The following is a 24340-nucleotide window of genomic DNA, read 5'->3' on the forward strand; positions in this document are numbered from 1 at the left end:
TAGACAACTCACACACATAGTCATCTGATTCAATTCAAAATCGGTAATTCAACACAGTCAACTGATAAACTTACTTATATAATTCTAAACAACATTTTTTGAATGTCGATACATTTTACATTTTATTTTTGAGGAACGGAATACTTTTAGACAAAACAGAAAGTAGGTATCTTGCAATTCATTACTAGTGACTGTAGTTCCTACAGTCTACATTTAACAATGTCAGTCACGAGCGTATTTAAGATAGGGAGATCCTGCGTAGGAAGCAAACAGCTACCCCTATCGCTTAAATGAGATAGTAGTGCATAATAAATGTTCGTGTGTATTACGCGCCTTAATAAGATTGCAAGTCCCACTTAGACGAGATTGACAAAGGATTGAATTAAGGAAGAAAATAGGTTACGGAAGTATTACTGTGAAGCAACGTTAGTGAAGGAAAACTATAAGAAAATTTATAGATTTTTTTATCAAGCTATAAAAACTTGAGGGTTTACTACAGAGTGCATTTCTTCCTAAAGTTGTTTAGTAAAGTATTTTTTAAAGGTATCGTTTTATCTTACACAAATATGATACTAAATCAGCAACAGAAAATAGGTTAATGCGATGCGATACGATCGGAAAGCAAACTGTTACGGCTCTCGTACCCAATCCGGTATCAGAGATGCTTCGCTCTTACTGTGCCGGTATAAACCAAACACAGTTACAGATGAAAACATAGTCAAAAACTTTAAAAGACTTCAAATGTATGGAAAACCAATTTTAATGTAGCATCGGGTAATAAAAAATGAGAAGGGCGATGATAATTCTTTACATCTATATGTATTTTTTTTATAGAGTGAACGGTAACTTCCCTTCAATTATTTGTAATTTTAACGCATTCGATGTATTTTTAGCATTATGATTCAATATGTTATAGAAGATGCTTTTGTCTTTCAATAATTTGTCTTGAACAAATAGTGTTCAGACTTGAGTTATTCTAAGAACATTTTATTTTATCAGCCGATTACGTCCGACTGCAGATCGGCCGATTCCGGCTTACGTTCGGCGCAGGGCTTATGCAAAATTTGCTGGATGATCTCCCCATTACCTCCCACGGGTGTTGTAAGTGACGAGTAAGAGATTATATCAAGCAAATGGATATTAGCATTTAGGTATATGCGATCGGAAATCCGCCAGAGAAAGATTACGGCGAAATGTCTCGGAAATGTGCCTTGTTCGGGCGAAAATCGATGTTCGTGAGAAAGCGTGATTTTTTTCTTTTATTTGTTGTGGAAATAGATTAGTCAGATTGCTTTCAGTATTTTACTGAGGGTAAGTTAAATATGTGACTGTTTGCCATACTAATTTGTTTCATTCATCTATAACAACTCTCAACAAAGATAAGAAAGAAGTCAGTCAGATCTGCAAAATCAAAACGAATAAGATCGTCAATTTCTCAGCAGAAATAAAATATAAGTACTTTATTCCGGGCCGATATGACGAATTTCTCTTAGTTGCCGCTATCAATAAAGCATCCCAAAACTTCCCATGGGAACCATTAAGCATTACGTCAAGGGAATAGGTCGCTGCATCCATCATATTGGACCATTCTGAAGTTTCATCTTTATAGCCTTTGAAGGCCGAATATTATTTTGATATCGCTGCTATTTCGTAAGGGCGCCTGTCAATCTTGACCCCTCTTTGTTTCAAAGTGCGTTAGTGTGTGTGGGTGTGTGCGTGTGTCCTTAATCCTCATTGGTCGAATCAAAAGCATGTATTTCTTTGATCCCTTGCTCATGTCGACACTGTCATATAATTATATAGAGTTACAAAGGTACACTTATTACGCCTGAAGCAATTTCCCCGAACTAACGAGCTCAACTGATACGTATTTACGTAGAACATTTAAGTTCTTAGAACATAATTATCTACCTAGAAATTGTTCATGGTTCGGTCACTATTATATTATTGGAATCGGAATTTATTAAGGAGAAAGATTATTTTAAATGGTTTTAAAATGCAACCCTATTTTTATTACTCAAGGAATATAAAAAAATCCGGAGCAGCTACTAAGTCCTTGAGATATTCATAAATCAGGCTCAAGATATTCTTAATCTATTTTTGATTTTATTGATTCTTTACTTGTATTATTCGTTGTACCTTCTGGGAAAGTCATCATTATAAATCCTTATTTTAGTAACAAAAAGTAGACTTAACTTTTTTGGTTTCGTATGACTAGGCCTACAATTTTCCATTATACTTTTTACGGAAATCAGATTTTTCGATAAGCACCCCTAAAAGCATAATGTCTCAACTATGAGCAGTAGATTCGTAGATAAAATAAGTACGGAAAAATAAATATAACAATGTCGCTACGTTATAATTACAGGCGCGTGCGGGTAACAAAAATGACCTGATTAGAAAATTACAATATTTATGTTACTCAGACATTCTGAATTTCACGCCTTACTTAGTTTTAGATTATTTGAATTACTTTTAGTTTAGTCCCTGTTAGAGAACAACGGCTCCAGTCATATTTATTCCCACATTATAACATAAAAGCAATTTCAAAATTAATTTTCTGCAATGAAATTGTAATTAAACTTCACGCTTATTCACGCCACGCGGAAACTGACGCTAATATTCACAACTAATATTAATAATTCCCCAACGTAGCACTCACGTAGCCTATATCGTAGCAGGTGCTACGAATCGGCTACGCTCGCGATAGTTTGAATGAAACTTTGTAACGTTATTATGCTATACACAGTTAGATATAAACTCAGGTAGCTGATAGTTTATAAAGTGCTAAGTTAATGAATAGGCAGTAATAACGATAAAAGCCTAAAGTTTCCGCCACACGATTTTCCGTGCGCGAAATTACCACACTATTTTAGCGATAAGATAGCTTATTTTAAAACAAATAACCTACATTGTCTATAATATTTTAATATAGCATTCTAGATCACATCGAAACGTATACACGCAATAGTAATTTTGTCGGACTTATTTTACGCGGGCAATTAGCGGCTGGAAAACATAACATTTTTTAATCTATAAAAAGCTTTCCCCTATATTATATGAACACCTATAGAATTACCGGTGAAAAGCTTTTGCCATTACGGTCGTTACATAATTGATTAACTAATTACACTACACGGACGGCTCGTCGGCCGCGTCACGTACAATTATAAAATGGTCACGTGGCTCATTTACAGAAGGATATGACAAATCACTTCACATCACTATCACATGGGCTTTGTTTACCACGTCGGGATGGGGGTACCTAATATGTACGGGATATGGGTAGTGTTCGCGGTGGGCGGTCGGGCCGCCACGCGCGGCCGGCTGTATTGTGCGGCCGGCGGAGGACGCATCTAACACTGCGAACGCGGCCGGCCGGGCTTCAGGCGCCCGTTGCACTGCTGCGCGCGCCGCCGCCGCCGCCGCCGGCGCGCTCGATACTCCGCGCCGCGCCCCACTCGGCTCATTATACCACCTGTGAGCACCGTCAAAACACCGCGCCATGGTTTTTGTCAGATCACCGGGCTCGCGCCGCTCTCGTAAACATTCTACCCACCACCACATGGATTACACCACCGTTCACACTGACACTTTATTTCACTCAGACGCAATTTTCGCTCAAGTTTTCGTATCATTTATCATAAAGTAAGACTCATTAGAATCGACCATAACTTTCGCGTTTGAAGTATGTGTTACATTCACTCGATTAAATATTCCCTTAGATATTCACAAAATGACTGTCATTAGAACATAAAAAGCAGCAGTTATCGGAGTTCATCATGTTTTTATTGCAATAGAGAGGCAATAAAACTGCGAATAAAATATGGAGGATGAGAAAATGGGGTAAACCGCGACTGACATAAAAATCAGATCAGCCGGAAGCTTCCGGGTGGTTAAAACTGCTTCCGCAATCAAAAGTCCCGATGATCAATTAATAAGTACTATTAAAAGAAACTTTTCAGGCTAGCATTTGGGGGCTGAAACATAAAATAAAAAGTTACGAAATGGCTGCTTATTTTTACGGTGTCGCGTCTAAGGCAGAATTTTTGACATTAAGTGACTAAAAGCACTTAAAGTTTCTCAACTGGTTGTACTAGAAGTTTAGCTAACTACTCTGAAACACTGGTGCTATCGAATCTATAACCGATATACAAAGGTAGAGGAGATATTCTAATAATATTTCCTTTGAAATGTTAAGCGCGTTACTGTCGCAGCTTGGATACGAATAGTAACCCATTGATCTGATCAGTAGAGAAGAATATCTTTAGACCGGTTATAAATAGATGAACTTTGAGAAGCCGGTATCGTCGAGATTCGAAAAGCAAATAGAATGCAACCTCGTGATAAAAGTCTACTATAAAATAGACCTTACCCATATTAACTGTTATCAGAGTAAGTCATAAAACTTAAAGACCAGTAAGAATACAAAACAAAATACAGAAGATCCTTCAGTATCTCAACTACTCGTACGTTCCATTGTTACGATATCCATAAAAACAAAAAATGATCACAGATAGAAGAAAATATAAGGCCAATGTACTAAACATATCGGATAGGGTAATAAAATTCTCTCCTATGGAACATCGCATGACAGTTAGATACAACCTGTATGCTATGTAATGGTACTTGCGGCCTCTAAGTCGGCAATGTGTGTGAAAATCGCTGAAACATGTTACGCAAAACTATCTTTTTTTATTCATACGAAATGTTATTGAGAAAAATGGGGATTTTCGCCGCGTTATTACTCAAACCAGGCTATGTGTTAGGCTTATGGTCCTTAATAGGATATCAGTGTAGAGTATTATAGGATATTATAGCATAGTAGGGATGGGAATTCCTCTGTGTTTTATTAAAGTACCACTTAAGACAATGATTAGGTTGAGGTTAATATTGGCGTTTATAGTTCTCGACAGGACGGACAGAATGTAATTTCGGTCAGCAATAGGACAACACTGACTAGTTTCAACTAAAACATAGAATATTTGTTTATTATTTGCTACTGTTTTGTCTGGTTTAGTCAGGCCAACAGTGTAGTCAATGAAATTGAATCACGCATTTGTATTCAACACGATTACGTACTAATAGTTTGGTATAAAACAATCCAGTATTGCCAGACTGAACGGAAATCATGTCAAAACACGTTAAGTAAACAACCAATCGAATTACCCAAACACGATATTTGTGTCGTTTATCAAGCGTAGCAATTGCAGACTCCAATTTAAACGTCAATAATGACCTAACTTTATGAGCGCGCAAATGTCAAACGCCCCGGCGCTAGGTGGCGTTAGTCCGCTAATCCAATTGCTTTTGCTTGCATTTCTGTTTGTGAACGCCCTACGAAGCTATATCGAACCTCCTATAGCTATAATTCAATGTACACAAGGAACAATTTCCCTGAACATTTTGATAAATAACTGATGGTTTATCCTAGTCGTATTTGCATTTTCATTCGGTTTATTTCACGAAGTGAAGTGTTGGCGATACAAGTGCTCGGATCTCGATAAATTCTAAACACGTTGAAAGGGATCGCTATCATACATTTTGCGTATTCGAATTGGTTTTTACGATTAATTGGCAGGAAAAGCTGATGCGATGAAAGGAAAAGCTTTTATGTTATGAATTCTCTAATAACTAAAGCGTATTTCGATGCTCCAGTTTTACAAGTGATATTGAAAATCGCAATATTAAAAACACTTTTTAATCATATCTTCCATTATACATTTCTATTGCGTGCAATTGTATAGAAATACCATGAATGGATTCTAACATAAGTTATAGAAATACTTTCACATCTTTTTATTTATAAATGGCAACAAAAGTTGACCACAAAGCATAGATTAAGGCCGTTGATAAGTCTCAGAGAAAGTAAAAATACGACTTATCACTGTAATCTGAAAAAGAACTTAAGAAAATGTTTTCGCCAAAATACAACGCAGGCCAAAATATTTTCAACCTTAAGTCATAAACTATTAGTTTTATCTCTCAAATCTTGAGTTAAATTGAAACCACGAGAAGACATTTCAGCTAAATGTCGCCGTAAAACTAGAAGATATATCTTGAAAAGTTCTGATGGCTGATGTCGGGTCTATTTTTATAGTTGTCTAGGCCGACTTGAGGCACTGACATTCTGTGATTCTGCCAGCCCGATGGATTAAATCGACACACATTATGACGTGACACTTACTAAAGAAAATAAAACTTTTTAAAAGGAACAATTTACGTAAACCGTTCACTGTTTGAGCCATTTTAGTTTGTTCGTAATTTGAAATCGATAAGTTACTCGTTTGTCAAAATTAGTTCACTGATTTTAACCGTTACGTAATTTGGAAGTTACCTGGAGCATTCGAAGTAAGGAGCCGTTTAGATAATTGAAGGTTTTAATGTTTTTAGATCTTGTTTATGTATTTAATTCTTTATTTTAATGTATTAAAGTGTTTTTACCAAATACCTTGTCAGTATATACAGTTAATAATAATACAGTTGATAATAAAAATAGGTTCACGTTAATAGTATGGATGGCATTTAAACTCACTACTTTTAGTCACTGAGGTTAGCTATTTGGAACCAATTTATACCAGTATTTTCCAAAACAAAAATTTACGTGAGCAATCTCAAGTCCATAAAGAATTTAATTTAAAATCGGAAGTATGCCAAAACCACTCATTTTAAAAACATATGATTTACTCTCTACCTGCTTTGCGGTTCCAACCGCATATTTTTCGCTCGCAAACTTTTACAGGCTGTATATTAAACTTCGCGGTTAAACCTTGAATCATACTGTATGTAATGTTTTTTATTTTGGTCACACTCGTTTGTAAACGTGAATATTACTTATAATGGTAGAGGGTGTAAATCTCTTTGTGCTCCATTTCCGAAAGCCTACGCGGCTTTCGGAAATGGAGCACAAAGAGATTTACACAGTGTTCTGCTGCAATGGCATAAAGATAGATTAAAATTGTACTCTGACATATTTTGTTGTTTAAAAATTTTAATGACTGCAGAATTGTACAAATATATGCTATGCAGCAATCATTTGTCATAGTTAAAACCAGCCCAAAAAGGAATAAAACCTATTATAGCATAGTATATTGTGACGTATTACTGTATTAAAGACAAAAATATAAAAATAATCTCACAATAAGACTTATTAGTGATCAGATCATGGAACGTCATTTCAAAACTTTGCATGCAATATTTAACCGTCTTCAATATTCGATTTAAATATAGAAAAATTCTACTATAAAACTACATAAATTATTCGTAATTCGTAATGTGATACTCGCAATAACAGGCCACAATTATTACTACGATGCAACAACACAATTTGTCAGTACGAATCGTTACAGTTGAACGGCTACGTACCGTGAAATACGGGCGCAATTGTAATTTAATCCAGCACCGAAGCCTTATAACCCAGTTATACTAAATGTACCGATAAATAAATACAATGATAGCGAAGTGCCTGAAGGTGGGAAACTATTACACTAAATATTTACGATACGATGATGTCCGAAATTAAAGGAAAAGCTCATAATCTAAGTAGGTTATGTGAAATGCCTATTTTCGTATTAAAGTGAAATACTCCATTTTTTAAGTTTTAGTACGGAAGTTTATGTAAATAGCTTCTTTAGAAAGGAAACAGGAGCGTGGAGCAAATTTTTTATAAATATCGACTACCGACAAAGGGTTATCAGGGCCTCCAGCGGACATAAAACTCAAATACTGGGAGTACCACTACTAAACTGTAGAGAATCACGCTACTGCTGATTTGCTTTATATACATAATTTCCTTGATAGCTATTCAATAGTGCTAGCAAATTGATTTTTCAGTTTCACCGATTTATTCGAATTGATACATATTATTTGAGCTATGCATGAAGATAATTCTTATTATATGTATGGGCCGCCATCAGTACAGCTGTGGATTAAAGTAGTCAGTACAAAATACCAGAATATTATCTCTATAATGTAATCAGGATACTCAAAGGAATACTAGAAGGAAGAGTTCAGTTTCTCTTAAAGAAATATCGTATTTAAAGGAACTCCTATCCCACTGGAATAGTATGAAATCTACTGTTAAGTGCCAATGGAACTATCATTGGGGCGGAATGATTTTATCGTAAAAGTTCATTGAGGGTTCAACAGCAAGCAATAAAATAAAAACATCAATAAGATTTGGAGGCAAAAGCATTGATGACAAAAATAGTCGTGATAATAAAAAGTAGTGTTAACGTTCATACTATAGCCATCGACTAATAAAATACTAGTATTCTAATACTAGTATTTTATTAGTCGATGGCTATACTACTATACTATACTACTATTTATATGATATAACTGTTAACTTTTTATTTCATATTGTTGGCAAAGTTTCAATTTTAAAATATACAAATTAAATTGCTTGCGATAAAACCTTTAGTGCCTTTTAGCACCTTTAATCGCTTTTTAAAAGAATACGATAAATTATGTTTTTTGTTTAGGCTGCTTATATTCTTATACTGTATATACAGATAAGTTGGTACTCTCTTAAAAATACTGCTCACTTTCAAAATCGTAATTCGTCAAAATCATCAATTTTCCTCTGCCTTTACGGCGTTGAAATCCAAATAATTTATTTTACGCGTTTGAGAAGCATCGACCGTTTTCCTATAGACTCATCATAACCCTCGCCGGGCGGTTTGTAGGTCAAGGCTCCCCTTAAACCCGGATATGACTTCGTGTGTACCCTTATTATCTGATTCTTTTACAGGAAATCTCATTTGGCGAGCAAATTAAACCGTGTATTTTCTTACACTTATCTTTTGCACTGGGAGTTTTAAATTTTGTTTTAGGTACGTGGTTAGGTTATCTAGATGTCCAGTTAATAGGTAGCCTAGGGATCGTAAATTACTTTGTTAATGAATTACGCAAAGAAGTTGGATAAGCTATATAATATTTTACTGTGCTAAATTGTATCTCAGGGGAGGCAAGCAAAATGAAATAGAAAGGTATGACGTGAGTTGTTCATAGGAAAGTTTAGTCATATTTTTATTTTAGTTGCAAATAACATTGTAATATTTATTTAATTTAAACTTCTAGTAAAAAAAAATGGTACCAGTTCCAAACATTTTTCTCAGCGACTCGGAAGCAAAGTAAGTCACCAAGAACGAACACCCCACTTAGATGCGAATCTAGGGATTACGTCAGAACATTATGTGCGTAAAACCCCACAAAAACATTAATCCGGACGACCTTAATAATACTTGTAAACTGAAAAGGACATAATCCCAACAAACACACAAGATATTTCCAATATAAAAATTCCACGGATCCGCCCTAAGGGATCATTGCTATAACCCGTGTGCTATCGGGCCTGTACACTCGACCATATGTCCGTCGGTCACATGTACCCTGTAAGATATATTTGAGGGTAAAAAAAGGGTTATGTTGATAATTTGAGGTAATGCGACCTCCTCTCGTTAGCTGTATGAAAAGATTGATATATGAGGAGTTAGGAAAGACGCGGAGAAATGAGCTCGTCAGTCCTTCGATTATTAGGTGAAGATAAGGTCAGAGGGATTAAAAGAGGCTCTTTGTTCGCTCAAGGCGGATTCTCCGCGCGATTCTCTTTGAGTAGTTTGGTAAATTTGTTATTCCGTGACGTATATTATCTGAGATGTGTTTAATGTTACGCTTTGTTACTAAAATAACGTCACGATGTCAAACATTCTGAGTTCATTGTTTTATTAATGTAAAGACGTACAGCTCACATACAAAATTATAATTTTAGTATGTAGTAGCTACCACCTTCTAGAACAAAATACAAAATCATGCGTTAAAATCCATATTCACGATTTCCATCTATCTGACCTAGATACATTATATAATGTCATATTCAAGAATCCAAAGCTTTTATAGTTGAAAAATTCCTTCTATAAAAAGGGCAATATATTTCCTCTGACATGTAATGCATGCCTGCATACAAGTGGCGATTTAATAGCACGCATATCAAACACCAAGTGATTGCACGTATGACACCCGCAGTAACAGTGGGTGTTCGTATGTGAATATTAAATTATACAGCATATATTAGTACTGTAGAATGGTAGTTGTATTCCCGAGAGACGGGTGTGAGTAATGGCTACGAACGAGCGAATCTGATAGCTCTATACTTTTATAATATTTAACAGAAATCGCTTTTATATTTTAAAACCTAGTTGAAGTTCTTGCTATATTCCTCCTAACCTATATGTTATATTGTTCGGCAAAGCCTTAAAACAAAATCCTCTATTAGTCTCGATGGGCCTTCCTGCCAACCATGCAGATAGGTAGATGTCCGAGACAATACACCAACGTTTGTTATTCTCTTATAAATTGGATACAAGAATTTAAAATGATTAATGGCATTTTACGCATATATGAAGTGAAAGCATCTATTGGCAAACGTAAATTTAATATATTGATATCGTCTAAACTTTACGATAATATCCAAGCAGAGTGTCAGTCGTTGTATCTCTTCGAAATGATAATGAATTTCAAAAGTTTAGAACAGAAATAAGAATTCACTCGTCATATTACCAAAGTTTATGTCCAATATAATCAGCCTTAACAGGTACTTGATCAACTATTTTTGTTTACGATTTAAAACAATAGTGTACTAAAATTTACTGAAGAAAACAAATACTAACGTGTATGACGTCACATGAAACAACAAGTCTATTCTACAAGTATTGCCACGAATTCAGAAGTGTTTTCATAGATTTAAGAGAGTTAGATATTAAGCAAAGTTTCTACTGTATTCTGGAGATATGCCAAAACATTGGTGTCTGAGTTGACACAGTAATATTTCATTGCTCTCGGCCCTCCTTTGCTGGTGTTTTTTCAATAACCTACGACGATAAAATGGTTGTAAATATTCTTTCTAAATATTTGCTGAAAGTGCCTTTGCCGAGTTTTGTTTGATCTTTTTCTTGTTTAAATAAAAGTATACTGTGATGTTTTTGTAAAAAAATGTTTACTTTACATGTTTAGTTTGAAATTATACCGAGCCAAAGATAATATTGACTCATTAGGCATTTCAATTTCGTGTCTGCTTTTAAATGTGTATGTATAGGATTTTCAGTAATAGGTTGTCCTTATTTGCAATTTTCCAGTAAAATACTGTACGTAATAGGCCCACTTCTGTCTATTTCTATTAAAATAAGTATATAAATAATTACATCTCATTACGAACGTGTGTAACTGTACAAGGCTGTATCATATTACGCAACATTTTCAGGATCAACATACTTAACCTAAAATATCTTCTTACATACTTAAAAGTTAGAAACTTCATCATCAAAAACAACAAACTAAAAACATAAAGCAACATAATTTATTGTTTACATGTTAAGAACGTAATTTGCGAAGTAATTAAAGTATTAGGACGTGTTCAGACGTGCGTAAAGTTAGCGACTGGATGTAGACGTAATTGCTTGCGAAGCCAACGGGACGTTAACGTTGGTTCGGTTCCCTCTCACTGTAAAGACAATGTGTGTATCGCTTAGTGGAATTGACAAGAGCCTTCTTTGTAACATGTAAAATAATAAGCTCGTTTTGTCACACAGCTAAGCGTGGCTTGCGGAAAAGACGGCTAAATGTAGACTTTGAAACTTGTTATTCTTTTTGTTAGTTGTAGGTGTAGTTTTTGTAAAATGTTATTTGAAATATGACCTTTCGATTACATTAAAATGTGGGTTGTGAACATGAAGCCGTTTTAATAATGTTTAACCGTAATGTTATTATGGACCCTTTTTATAACAATCATTACAGTGAATCTCTAAAAAGGGCAATAATATTTCTTATAATCATAAGAATTGGAAACTTTTGCTGTCATAGTATGGTTACATTTGTATTGAATGTTTTACGTTAGTAACAGGTTCCTTTGTAGTTAATAAATATAATACAAAAATAATACAAAAATAACATATCGTTGGTTAGAAAACGAAATAAATGTTTGATGTGAAACCTTGATTTTACGTACGTATTTATGTTTCAGAAAGCATGTAATATTCAGGAATTCGTGAGGGTTCAGCTATTAATATCACAACCAGGTACTAAGTGTGTTATTATGTTTTATATGAATGTTTTTACTTGATGTTTTAAAGCTATATTAAGTCGAGAACTGATAGAATTTGATTTTGATTAAAATATCGGTATGCTACTAATCAAAATTGATTGATGAGATCAAAGTGTGAAATTGAGACGTATTATCAAATTTATTATCCTTATTAAAAAGTATATGGTGTACGACGTGTACGTTGTTACTAAACTTCCACAATGTGCCAACTTATCATCCAAGATTCTCTTAGGGCGGGTAAATCTTATTAAAATGGCAAGCCCAAAAGTGGATCTATACTTTAAAGTCTCCAAGACGTTTTGAAAATATACTGCTTAGCACCTTATCCGTCTTGTATACTCACGCTTCAAAAACATTAACACTCAAGGGCTGAACAAATTATTTCGTTCGTCGCCTAGACGAGCATGTTTACACAAAATTCATCCGATACGATTAACTGTGAGACGGAATTTGATTAATTATGTATACGGAGCGACTGTGAATGACAGCTGTGTTGTTGCTAATTAGCTGCCGAAATTTTCCTTAGTTTAGTATCGATAGAACGAAATGTAAGTACTAAAGATCAGGCTTAGATGACTGAATAACTTTGCTATATTATTATTTAGAGGTCATTTAGACCATGAAGTGATAAATATTATACGGATTGGAGTATGATGCTTAGAAGTTGTATCAAGACAATTTTTAAGTGTATTACTTTTGATATGGGTGAAAAGAAGGAATCATCTATAGACTTTTTACAAAATGAAAGTGTATCTTGCAAGATGAGAAATATATAGTTGGTCAATGGTCATACAGCCCTATCTTGAGCCATGGTCTTCAGATAATCGCGTGTCAAAATCTCATAAAGTGTTCTTGAACGCTCAATATTTATTTAACGGACTTTTCTATTAGATTCTCCATTTAAAAAACTGGTTCAGAAAATTTTCATAGAAAGGTTCTCTCCAATTTCGGTCAAATCTAAGTGCATAATAAACTTGATTATCACTTGACACAAATAAGAAACGTTTTAGATAACGACACTTTATTACGAATAATAAAAATCCCGATAATATTATCAGGAATGTCCGAGAATAATCGTATAGTATGTTCTAATCTTTTAAAGTGACAGTGGCAAGCTGAATTTAATAGCTTTATCGCAAGCAATAAAAGATTTATTGGTCGTTTTTAAAGTTCACATCTGCGATAGACTATTCTCTGGCAACACTGACTGAAAGGCCATACAGTGTTGCCAGTACTTTTTATTTGTGGAAGTTTTAACAGCGTCATGTCTTTCCATTTTATGAGCCATACATGAATACGAATTGAGTAGTTTGATAGTTGCTATTTCCTTGAATTTCAGACCGCATTTGAATTGAACTTTGTATGTTATACCCGCGTGTAAATGTGACGTCGCTGGACAAAATCACAGAATACGACATATACAGGGTGTGGCGTAAATAATGGATAATCCTTTACCAGCGGATGGGCGACCACCCAACTGATCTAAATATCAAAATTTACCTCTGGCACACGTATCATAGTTTTTGAGATTTTGGCCATTTTGTGTGTTTTTTAAAAAAGCGATTTAAGCTCGTTCTTTTTAATGCTGTGATCACAATTTAAGGCTTTTTTTAAATCCGTTTTTTGCAAATAAATCCTGAATAGATGTGCTATTGAATCTACAATCTTGTTTTGTTATTACTACTTGTTTTTTATTTAAATTATGCATTCAAAGTTAAATTTTATAATCTTTCACAAAATTTGTGCAACTTTGAGCACTTGTGGTGAAAAAAAAAAAATGTATGGTGGCTTTACTGCCCACGCCATAAATAATTTCTAAATTTTATTAGAATTCTAAATTGGTATAACATGCAGCAATAATACCGATTATTGACAAAATATTACAAAGAACTTAAATTATTAACACTTTTGCCGGTCGACTAATTTTATTTTATCAGCGCGTTTAAGCTAAGTTTGCTTTCAAATATTCATGTTTATAGGGTTATTACACTATTAAAGATTATTTAGATGATAAAAAAGCTTGGAATTGTGCTGCTTCTACCAAGTCTTTTTCAAAATAATGTATTACAATTTGATGAAAAATGATTTTTTTGTCAACAGAGTAGTTTTCTTTAGATTTCTAACAAAACAAGATTGTAGATTCAATAGCACATCTATTCAGGATTTATTTGCAAAAAACAGATTTAAAAAAAGCCTTAAATTGTGATCACAGCATCAAAAAGAACGAGCGTAAATCGCTTTTTTAAAAAACACACAAAATGGCCAAAATCTCAAAAACTATGATACTTGTGCCAGAGGTAAATTTTGATATTTAGATCAGTTGGGTTGTCACCCATCCGCTGGTAAAGGATTATCCATTATTTACGCCACACCCTGTATGTACACCCATATGAACACATGTGGTACAGTGTATAAACACATACGCAAGTTTCTAACAACGCAGAACTTCGTACCAACCGCCTCGTTAGAGGAACCACCCTTTTTGTTGAAGAAACACTCCACACTCCATAGAAAATAACAAATTTAATTCAACAAGACTTTTTACCGAATACTTTATATGAGAAAGCTTTTTTTTCGTTGTAATCTTGGGAAGTGTCTCTCAAAAAGCGTGTCCTTGACAAATCTGACGTCACATGACTGATTAGTTTGTCGTAGCGAGATATTTGGACAAGGCCGACGGGTGACGTATGAATAGCTGAGGTGCTACCTAATGTACTAAGGATTTACGTGAAAATATTTTTTTGTAACGGTCTTGTTACACGTGTTTTCGAATGAAATATTTAAGGGAGGTTACGAGGGTAGGTCTGTCATGTTTTGAAATCCGTAGTAAGAATTAAATAGGTACCAAATTAGAACATTTTTCAGAACTCATTAGGTAGCGCGGGAAGGCGCTTTACTTAACGCTTTCAGCGCAACCTTGCATCGCAGTGGCAGTTATCGCGGTGATTTCAGTTTGTTCACAGAATCACTTATTAATTTATTTTGTAGGATCTTCAGATTTTATTTCTAAATATCTTTATTTTAAGAATAACACACAATTCTTTGCAGTACGCCAAACTCATCATCTCGCAAAGATCCAGCAATGAACCAAAAGTACGTACAATAGAACGTAAGTGTCGAACTCATTCTATGCAGTTGAAACTGCAGACAAAACTTTGTGTTACCAAGCTTAAAATTACGCTCGTCTGTTCGATGTTCAATTAAAACTCAGCTCATTACTAAATCCTTATTCGAATAGGAAATGCTATTTGCCTATTCTGTTGACTGTCGTATCCGAATAACTGCAATTGGTAATGGCAAAAATTTAGGTTCACATTAAAAGCCTCTTTTTGATGTAAATGGAAACCCAACATTGATAATAATATGAACTATTTCATATGAATTCAAAATTCAAGCCTTTTTTTAAATAAAAAAAAGGCAAAAACACTAAAAAAATACGCTTTACATTAATCAAACTTTTTTTAAGTTTCTCTTAACATTTGATGCAGCAATCGTCTCTCTGAATGATAAGCTACAATACCAATAATACGGATAAATTAAAAATACAGAGTACAAATTTAAAACAAACAGTGTCTGTAAGGATATTTTCTCGGAGCGGGAACGTTTCAATTAGTCGCGTAAGCAGCCACTGGCCTTATCTACGAGGGACAGTGGAGGGTACACTGCAATTTGTAAGCTTCAGCGGTTGTTACTTTGTTACTGATATATTCACTTGTTTTTGTAGAAGAACATTAAAAGGAAAATGCAATCTGCAAGTTTAAATGTGGAATGAGAGCAAAACTAATTTAATACAATTTATTCAAGTTTATTTTAGTCCCCGAGTGGCGCCCTCTATACATAATGACGTGACTAAAGTTTATACCATCGCACAACACTATCTTTTAGTCACACCGCGATAAAAGATTCACAGAAAACTAAAACACATTTACCCTCACAATTTCGTACCAACGAATCGTAACTAAATCCAAGTTTATTTATCACAATACCCTATTTCAGTATCTCTCATAACTTAGGCTTCGACGCTATTCCTAGTCCGAGCCTTAAATAACAACTTGGACTGGCTCGGAGTAAACTCGAATCGATAACGCCCGTATTAAATTAGGAACTACCAACATCTGCGGGGTTCCGACTATCAAAGATAAACCTTTGCTTTAGTTACAGCCTTCCTAAAAAGATTTGATGATGGTGGGAACTAAAGTTTAAAAAATGGTGCGGTATTTTATGCGTTACAAGTTTTTTGATATTTATTTGTTATGAGGAATGAAAAAGATACACACCCTTAATTATGGCTTAAGGTAATGTCAATAGTAATATTCTCTTCACAAATTTATTTACTTTAGACAATTATATCAAACCTGTGAACAAAAATCTCGTCGAGTATCACAGAAGAAGCTACAATCTAATAACTCAGAGTCAATAATTCCGCAACGTGAATTCTTCTCAAAGAAAACACTCAAAGAAGTGCCTAGTGTAATAACTTGACGTTGTTAAAAAACTTTTTATTCGACGGAGTCGGACCCTGAAGTGTCCTTTGGATTGAGCATTTTCAATAAAGTATTCATAGCAGCTTTGACTAGCTTCTCACAGTTACATCTTCCATTCAATTGAGTTTATGACTTTGACCCTGAACACAGTGACCAAAGGACATACTTCCTTGTTGATCTTGAAAAGAAGTAATACAGTTTATTTAGTATAAACTCTTTTTTATCCATTTCACTGTCGCCGAAGCCTTAATCCTCCCTCCGTAAAATGTTAGAAAATATTGAAACGGTAAGGTTCGTGGGAATTTATATCCAAGCTGAAAATGGATTACGTAAGTGATTATTGAATAAAATTTGGCAACCCATGAGGCGGTGCGAAACAATCCTCACCTGCTATCCGAAAGCGGATGGTAGACAAGGGAATTGAAACAAAAGGGAAAGCTTAAAAATTGGCTTGAAAAATAATATAGTACGTTTAATGTTTACACAATGGTGTGCTTAGTGTGAAGGAATTACTTGGCATGGTTTTGAGCGCAACAAGTGCCAAATGGCGGGGTGATGTTCGTGCCATCGGTGGTCATGTTGCCAGACAAGTCCACCTTGCGAGTCGCTTTATTGTGCTTGTTTACGCCACTGTAAGCGCGCGTGACGTTTACACCGTGCTATTCTTGGCAAACACTCGTTCCGGTCAGATGGAGGAAAAGACATTTGTAAATGGTCGCGTTGAAACTTTACAGTTCTAAGCTGGTGTTAACGATAACGTCTTTTTTGCTTTGAAATAAAATTAACACATTTTTAGACTTAAACCAGCTGATGCATTTTTCACGTAGTATCTAAACGAATGTTTTGCCATACTTTTTTCCGTTTTGGGGCTTAAAATATCCAGTAAAAGGTTTAGCTATGACTTTTTGTTTATAATAGACATTAATAACGGGAACAAAGAATTCCCTCGCTTCCTAAATGAAGGCGTATTATCCACAAAGAAAACATTATACATACCAAACTCTTAATAGAGTCACCTACAGCCTACAACGAATAAATTGACGCCAGTAAATTAATTAAGCAATCGGAACAACAGAGACATTGTCACGGAAATCCGGGTATCGCGTGACTCGGATTATATTGAGCCGGCCGTTGAATGAGACGATTCCGATTCGTTTGTCCCTTAAAGCGTGGAATTAGCTCGACTAATTAGTAAACTCGAAGTTTTGATTGTGATATGTGATAAACGGAAGATCGGAACAATATTGTGAATCGGAAATGAAACTTTAGTAACCATAATTTAAAACCTAAAAAAGTGACAGTTAAAAAATCTCTATCGTTTTTTTGCAAATAGGAAATTATTATTTTAATACAAAAAACTCATTTTACAAAAAAAAAATACTTTCTGCAGAATTTACCTAAAATATTTATATTTTTATCAAAGTTATATTACTAAAAGCGTTTAGTTCTAAAATAAGATTAATTTATCAAAATTTCTCATTGTATAACGGTGTCGGGTTATTAAAATTAAATGGTATGCATCTCCGAAACTAAACCGCAACAGCGGCAGTACAATATAAGCTTCCGTAACAAAGCCGGGATTATACAGAAAACGTAAGAAAAAACCATGACACAGCTACTTTTTACTTTTGTTCTTTTTGTTTGTTTGTTTGTATGTTTGTTATTTGTTTTAGATCGTTATGGAATGTTCTTTAGTAGTATTTGTACTTGTTTTTGTTTGGAAAAATGCTGAGACTATGAACTTTGTTGTGAAAAATATAGAATCCAATGGTAGTAATTAAACGTACATTGGATAGATAAATAATATGGACCGTTTTAACTAGATTACAAGTTGTTTTGGGAGAAGGCTGTACCTCAGTATGTGAGATAGCACAGCACATTGAAATACTACTAACGGGTTTTTCATAGTAATTTCAAATCACTTTGAAAAAAAAAATTCTTCACACATGTGTACTTCACGTTGAACTTAGACTCTCGTGGCGAGTGTTAAATTAAATATGCACAAATAAAACTAAACCGAGTTCCGAGAATACTCATACAAACGTAGAAACAATAAATTCATAAAAGAGGTCATGCTTACACGGATTAATATTGCGTTTATCATTTGTGACGTAGGAAATGGGGTGATTTTCCGACTGCGTGAGCACATTGCTGGCTGTATGAGGAATGGCGCAATCATGCCTCGCGCGCATGGGGTAATGAAAAGAAAACAGGGTGGCGATGTAATTTAAGTTTTCGTTGAATAAATTATTGTTAAAAATATTTTTATTAAAGTTATATTATTGCTTCAGTTAATCTGTTAGATTTAGAAATAAGAGGTTTGTAACAAATATCGACCGCTTTTTCTTCACAACACACAATTATTTCTATTAATTGGAAATCAAACCCTTACTACTTATTCTAATTAATTAGTTAGGATTAGTTAGTATAGTCTAATTAGTAAGGACGCAATAACTGCAACCAATCATACTTCCGAAACAACAAAAAAAAAACTATACAAATATTTAGAAGAAAAACGCAATAGTAGAGTATCTTCTCGTAAAAACAACTCAGCAAGGAACTGTTCACAAATCTCACAATTCGTGCAGTTCTTTTATCTTCAGCAGCATTCGAAGACTACGTAATACGTCACAGCAGCGGGTATTAGACGCGCGCCCTTGAAGGGATTTAGTCTCAAACTTGTTATCACAAGTCGAGGGTGTGTCTTTGTATAATGTATCGCGAACGTGATCGTATACTTTATGTTGAGATATTATCACGTGAAATGTTTTAATATACGAGGCCCTACTATTGTATGTGAAAACGAAATTTCGTTAAATATTGAAGATGATTGTTTATGACATTTTTCTATTATATTATGACACGAAGCAGGCAATATCGGATAAGCATGCGTTATATTTTCGTATTTTAGTTCGTCATTTTATAATGAACTAGCTGACTCCGCAAGTTTCGTATCGACATCCGATTTGTAATAAATAAATAATTCATCAATCTTTTATTTTTTCTTTTTTAATTTTTGCTCCTTAAGAACCATCCCCGTACTTCAAGCAAACGAAGTTTCACCGAATATACGTTTTCGTTGATTATATAGTAAGGCCCCTTTTGCTAAGCCTTTTGTTTATATGCTTGTATTATGTTCTCAGCGTAACATAGAATTACAGAAATGTGAGGTTGGAATAATGATATACCTATGACCTTTCCGCTCTTGGTGGGTGGTTGAGAATAGAAACTGGGAATAACTCTTTCCTGAAACGCCTTTTTATAGTTGTGCCTTTAGATTGTATAGTTAAGATTAGTTGAGTTTTCAAATCAGAGTTAGCAAAAAAAAATAGTGCTATGGAAATAATGTTAGAAGCACCTGATTAGATCTGAATATGAAATGGAATAACATTGTTTTCCTACAATTGTACACGTAATAACAATTTACACTAGAACAATCATATCGAACGCTATCGATGCTATCCAATTCATTGAAATTCGATATTTGGAACAATGCTCCGTTAGGTCATCTCATAAAAGCATTAAAATGAAATTGTATTCTCACAAATGTTCCTCTAAAGGCTTTTTGCGAGTGAGCCTCGTAATAACATTCAAAGAGACCGCTATGCCAAGTAAGGGGAGGAAGAATGGTTGGATACAGCGTAATTAAAATTTTAGGAAGCTCACGAGTTGTTAGGAATTCCCAGAGTGTCTCCCGACCGGCAATTTGAAGGATGACCTCGGGAAATTTCGGCTGTTTCCGCCTTGCGTCGGCATTTATATTTGTTTGAAGTAGTTATTTGTTTGACGCGTGGAATACGCGATGGGTTTGTTTGGTAAGATATAGTTTTTGTGCCTATTTTAATGAGTAGTGGGCTTTTAGTTAGCTTACTCCAAATAATAGGGTCTGGTTGTTTGAATAATTGCTATTTCCGGGCTGTAATAATATGTTATTGTTTGTTGTAGTTTTCTTCCGTAAACAATCATTATTAATCTTGCCACGGCACTTTTTAACATAGCTATGTAAAATACATGGGCAACACTTATAAAAATCGTATGTTAATTAATCAATCTTATTAAGATTATATAGCACTGGAGCATTAACTTTAATTTTGGTACTCTAAATTCAAAACACCTAACAATTATTGCAGCTAACACTCTCGTAATTACATAAAAGACCGTATATTAAATAAAAAATAAAAGCGTGCAACCTTCTCATTTGCAATGAAACGGCACATGTTTGCACAGTTCAATTGGGTCCCAATAAAACGTACATCGTAACTTTATTACTGTAGACTTTTGAATAATTTACTGTCGGTTCTCATCGCAGATATTGAGTTAGCTAGATGGCGCAAACTTCAAAGCGTGCTCTATAGTCTATACTTTGATAAAAATTACGCTCACATTTCGAACGCGGACGGCCGCTAATCTACATCGCCTAGCTACATTTGATTAACAGAAATAAATAATGAAGGTAATATCAATCGTATCGTAACTTGAATAAAATAATATGAAATGGTGGCATTGGGTCTACACCTGCATAAAGCCGACATTAAAATTAAATTATTCTGCAAATATTATCAGTCAGAACTTCAAAGTTATTTCATCGGATAAACTTAATTAATTATAAAAATAGTCTCAGAGTTCCACAGTTTGCGGTATCTAGTGAGCTAAATATCCGTGATCCGTGATACCTCCATTGTACTGAAACGTCACACTTTCAGCTACGGGTCACTGTGCCCTGGTGTTGCGATGCAATCTGCTAGCTGTAAGTTCTTTGCAAAGATTTTAAAATTACTAGTATTTTGGTGTATAGTTTAACTTCATTGTATTTCATATGAATAAGTTGGTTATAGAAGATATTTTTAGGAGTTATGTAACGCTTGCGTAAATAAGACATAATGCGTTCTTACTTTGGTCGACCCAAACTCGAGCTTCACGCGGAAACCCAAACTTTATATAAGTTATATGAAAACAAACACTATAGCATTACAAATTTAAAATCACAATCCCTATTTCCAGAGAACACATATTCTTCTATAAAATGACGTGCAATATTTATATCCAAAAACCATCACAACCTTGAATAAAGCTACTGAATGCTATTGAAACGTTTCCAGCAGAATACAGAGTAAAACCTATGGGCGTGGCACAACAGAGGGTTTTGCATCTCATGTTAATGCAAAATTCCCGCGGGAAACAAGAACCGAATTCCACGGGACAATAATATGCTAAACGCAAGGTACTAAACTATACAAAGTAAACAGCGCTTTGTATGAAAACGATAGAGAAAGGAATATTTGGATAACTAGCTTGGAGATTCTCATAGAATACTAGCAAAATTTTGATTTCTATTAGCTTCAAAGACTGTTTTTATGAATAACTGGTCAACGTTCCTCGCGGACCTTCAGAAACTTTTCTATATTCTGTAGAAATTAACTTTTCGTTTTTCTAAATCAAGAAATGAGACTAAACTATTGCTTTGCATTGTCTTTGAAGTGTACTTCTGTCGTTAATACTAAGTTAAAAGCTAGTAACTAATCTAATTTATTAAGAAAATAGTCGCAAAAAACTACTTGGAAAAAAACCACCTAAGCATTGCCTCGACATTTACTGAATGCTAACCAAATGCTACAGTCGAGTAACTGGTATTTCAATTAGTAAATTCGCATTAATAGTCTAGATTTGGAATAGTGCCCGTGGCCGGTAGTAATCGGTGATCAGATAAACTTAAATAGGATTAAACGGTTTCGGCGCTTAAACAAAGCAAGCACCTAAAGTGCGGCTTTTGATTCCTACTAATACTGTAGATGCAAAAAAGTAACTGTGTATGTCTGTTTGCTTGTTTGTCTGTCTCCTCTTCTGCCTAAGCCACTAAACTTTATTGAATTAAATTTTGTAAAAAGATAGTTTAAGAACCGAGACAGGAAATAGAATAGTTTTGAATCCCGCAAGTCACATCCACTATAGTCCACGCGTACAAAGTTGCAGGCAGAAGCAAATAAAAATAAAAATAAATAACTGATCTAAAAACGGAGAAAAGTTACAACTCGAAAAACATTGACCTTATATAGTACATTTGATTCCAATATTTCTGTCCGCGGAAACGCCTGAGACATTATCGGGCCTAACTTATGAGCTATATATAATTCTAGTCATAAAAATGACAGACGTAGTTTATAGAAGGACTTAAGTTGACGCCCGAAGAACGATAAAAATCTTATTGCGTAAGCGTGAACGGGTCAAAAATATATTGCTACAAATGAAAACAGCAATTTTTATTTCATTTTCTTTTTAAATTTTAGACAATTTTGAAGTACGTCTAGTTTAATATGGACCTTTAGTTAATGGTAAGTTTTGTTACAATTGATTTACTACTAAAGTCCTTAGGCAATACTAGTTTAAAATCAATTACAAAACAGATGAAACACACGAAAGATAAACTTACGAACCCTCAATTATCTCACAAAGATCAAAGATCAAAGGTAAGGTTATAATTTAACAGTAAAGTTAATCAAAACAGAAGATATGTTTTTCTTTAATCTCGAGTATGTTCTCAATTTAGACTAAATTAACACATATCTAAAGACATGATTTATGAACAATTTATTCCGTAACCTAGTGAAACCCTAAGGGGAGATTCTGCAATGTAGATATCGTAAACACCTTTGGGATATCTAGACCGAAATATGGATCGCTATTACGTTTGGACGGCTAAAATGAACACTGAATAATTCATAGTATGACTGCGACAAAGTTTATCGTATTGTGATTTTAAAAAGAAATACTTTGTAACAAAATCTTGAATAATATTAGAAAAAAAGGACACAAGATTTGAAACAAATAGCCCTTCAATGTAATCCGCTAAAATATTTTTGACAAATCGAACATAAATAACCGTAAAGAAATCGTCTACACAGTTATTTATAAAAAAATCTCTATAATTTACATAAAAAGGGAAATATTTGGAAAAAAACAAATGTAAATATTTCGAAAGAAAATCAAGCAGACCAAAAGTTAGTTTGTAATATTTGGCGTAACAAGCATAAATTCTGCATTTTCTATTACAGTTAAATGTAATACTATCGACTGCAAATATATAGCGTCATGAAATCTAATCCCAACTCTCGCGCCAAGGTATCGTTTCAATAATTTAAAATAAATTCCACTTCCATTAGTTATTACTTAGTATTGAAATTGGAACTGTAATTGTAGCAATTTGTAGAACAAAGCTCTCTTGGGACGGTCAATTGTTCAATAGTAATTAGTCTAGTAGTTCTATTTATGTTTCTTTTAACTTTATTTAAATTAAGTAACGTTACGTCCTTACTTTATTTAAATTTAGTTACGTCTTATATTAAGAGTCAGAGTACTTTTCAATATTTTGAAAATTAGAACTGAGAAAATGATATTTTTGTTATTCCTTAAATTACGACCAACCTAAAAAAATGTGTAAACAATAAAACATTACCGTACAAATAATTTTTGTTCGTTAATATGTAGCCTTAATTTTGTTTGTAAGTGAATCTTTATCTTTTTATGAATCAAAATCATAATCATTAATTTGCTAAACATTCTTGATACCTTATTTTTATATCAAATCTCCTAGTTATATTAAGTAACCATTGGGCTAATTTAATTAGAATCTTGACTTTCTAACTTGCTAACTAAAATTGAATCTCAAGGCAAAGCGTCTCCTGCATACTGACCCAGGCTACAAGCCTTAGAATATATTTATAGAGAAAACTAATTTGCGTATGAGCACATTTTCACTATA

General features: G+C 34.1%; 1 protein-coding gene across 6 annotated transcripts in view; it reads right to left on the reverse strand.

The window, feature by feature from the left end:
• LOC142978874 (protein unc-13 homolog B-like) overlaps positions 1-24340 on the reverse strand; it is a 373594-nt gene that overhangs the window by 89654 nt on the left and 259600 nt on the right. The window contains exon 1 of one of the 6 annotated variants that reach the window (XM_076123470.1): positions 3266-3380. The exons of the other annotated variants lie outside the window; for them this stretch is intronic. The gene's annotated coding sequence lies outside the window, so the exon portion shown is untranslated. Of the gene's footprint in view, positions 1-3265; positions 3381-24340 lie in introns of those variants that run through there. 6 annotated transcript variants of the gene reach the window in all.

The sequence above is a fragment of the Anticarsia gemmatalis genome, chromosome 15 (assembly GCF_050436995.1).
Source record: "Anticarsia gemmatalis isolate Benzon Research Colony breed Stoneville strain chromosome 15, ilAntGemm2 primary, whole genome shotgun sequence".
Taxonomy (NCBI): Eukaryota; Metazoa; Arthropoda; class Insecta; order Lepidoptera; family Erebidae; genus Anticarsia; species Anticarsia gemmatalis.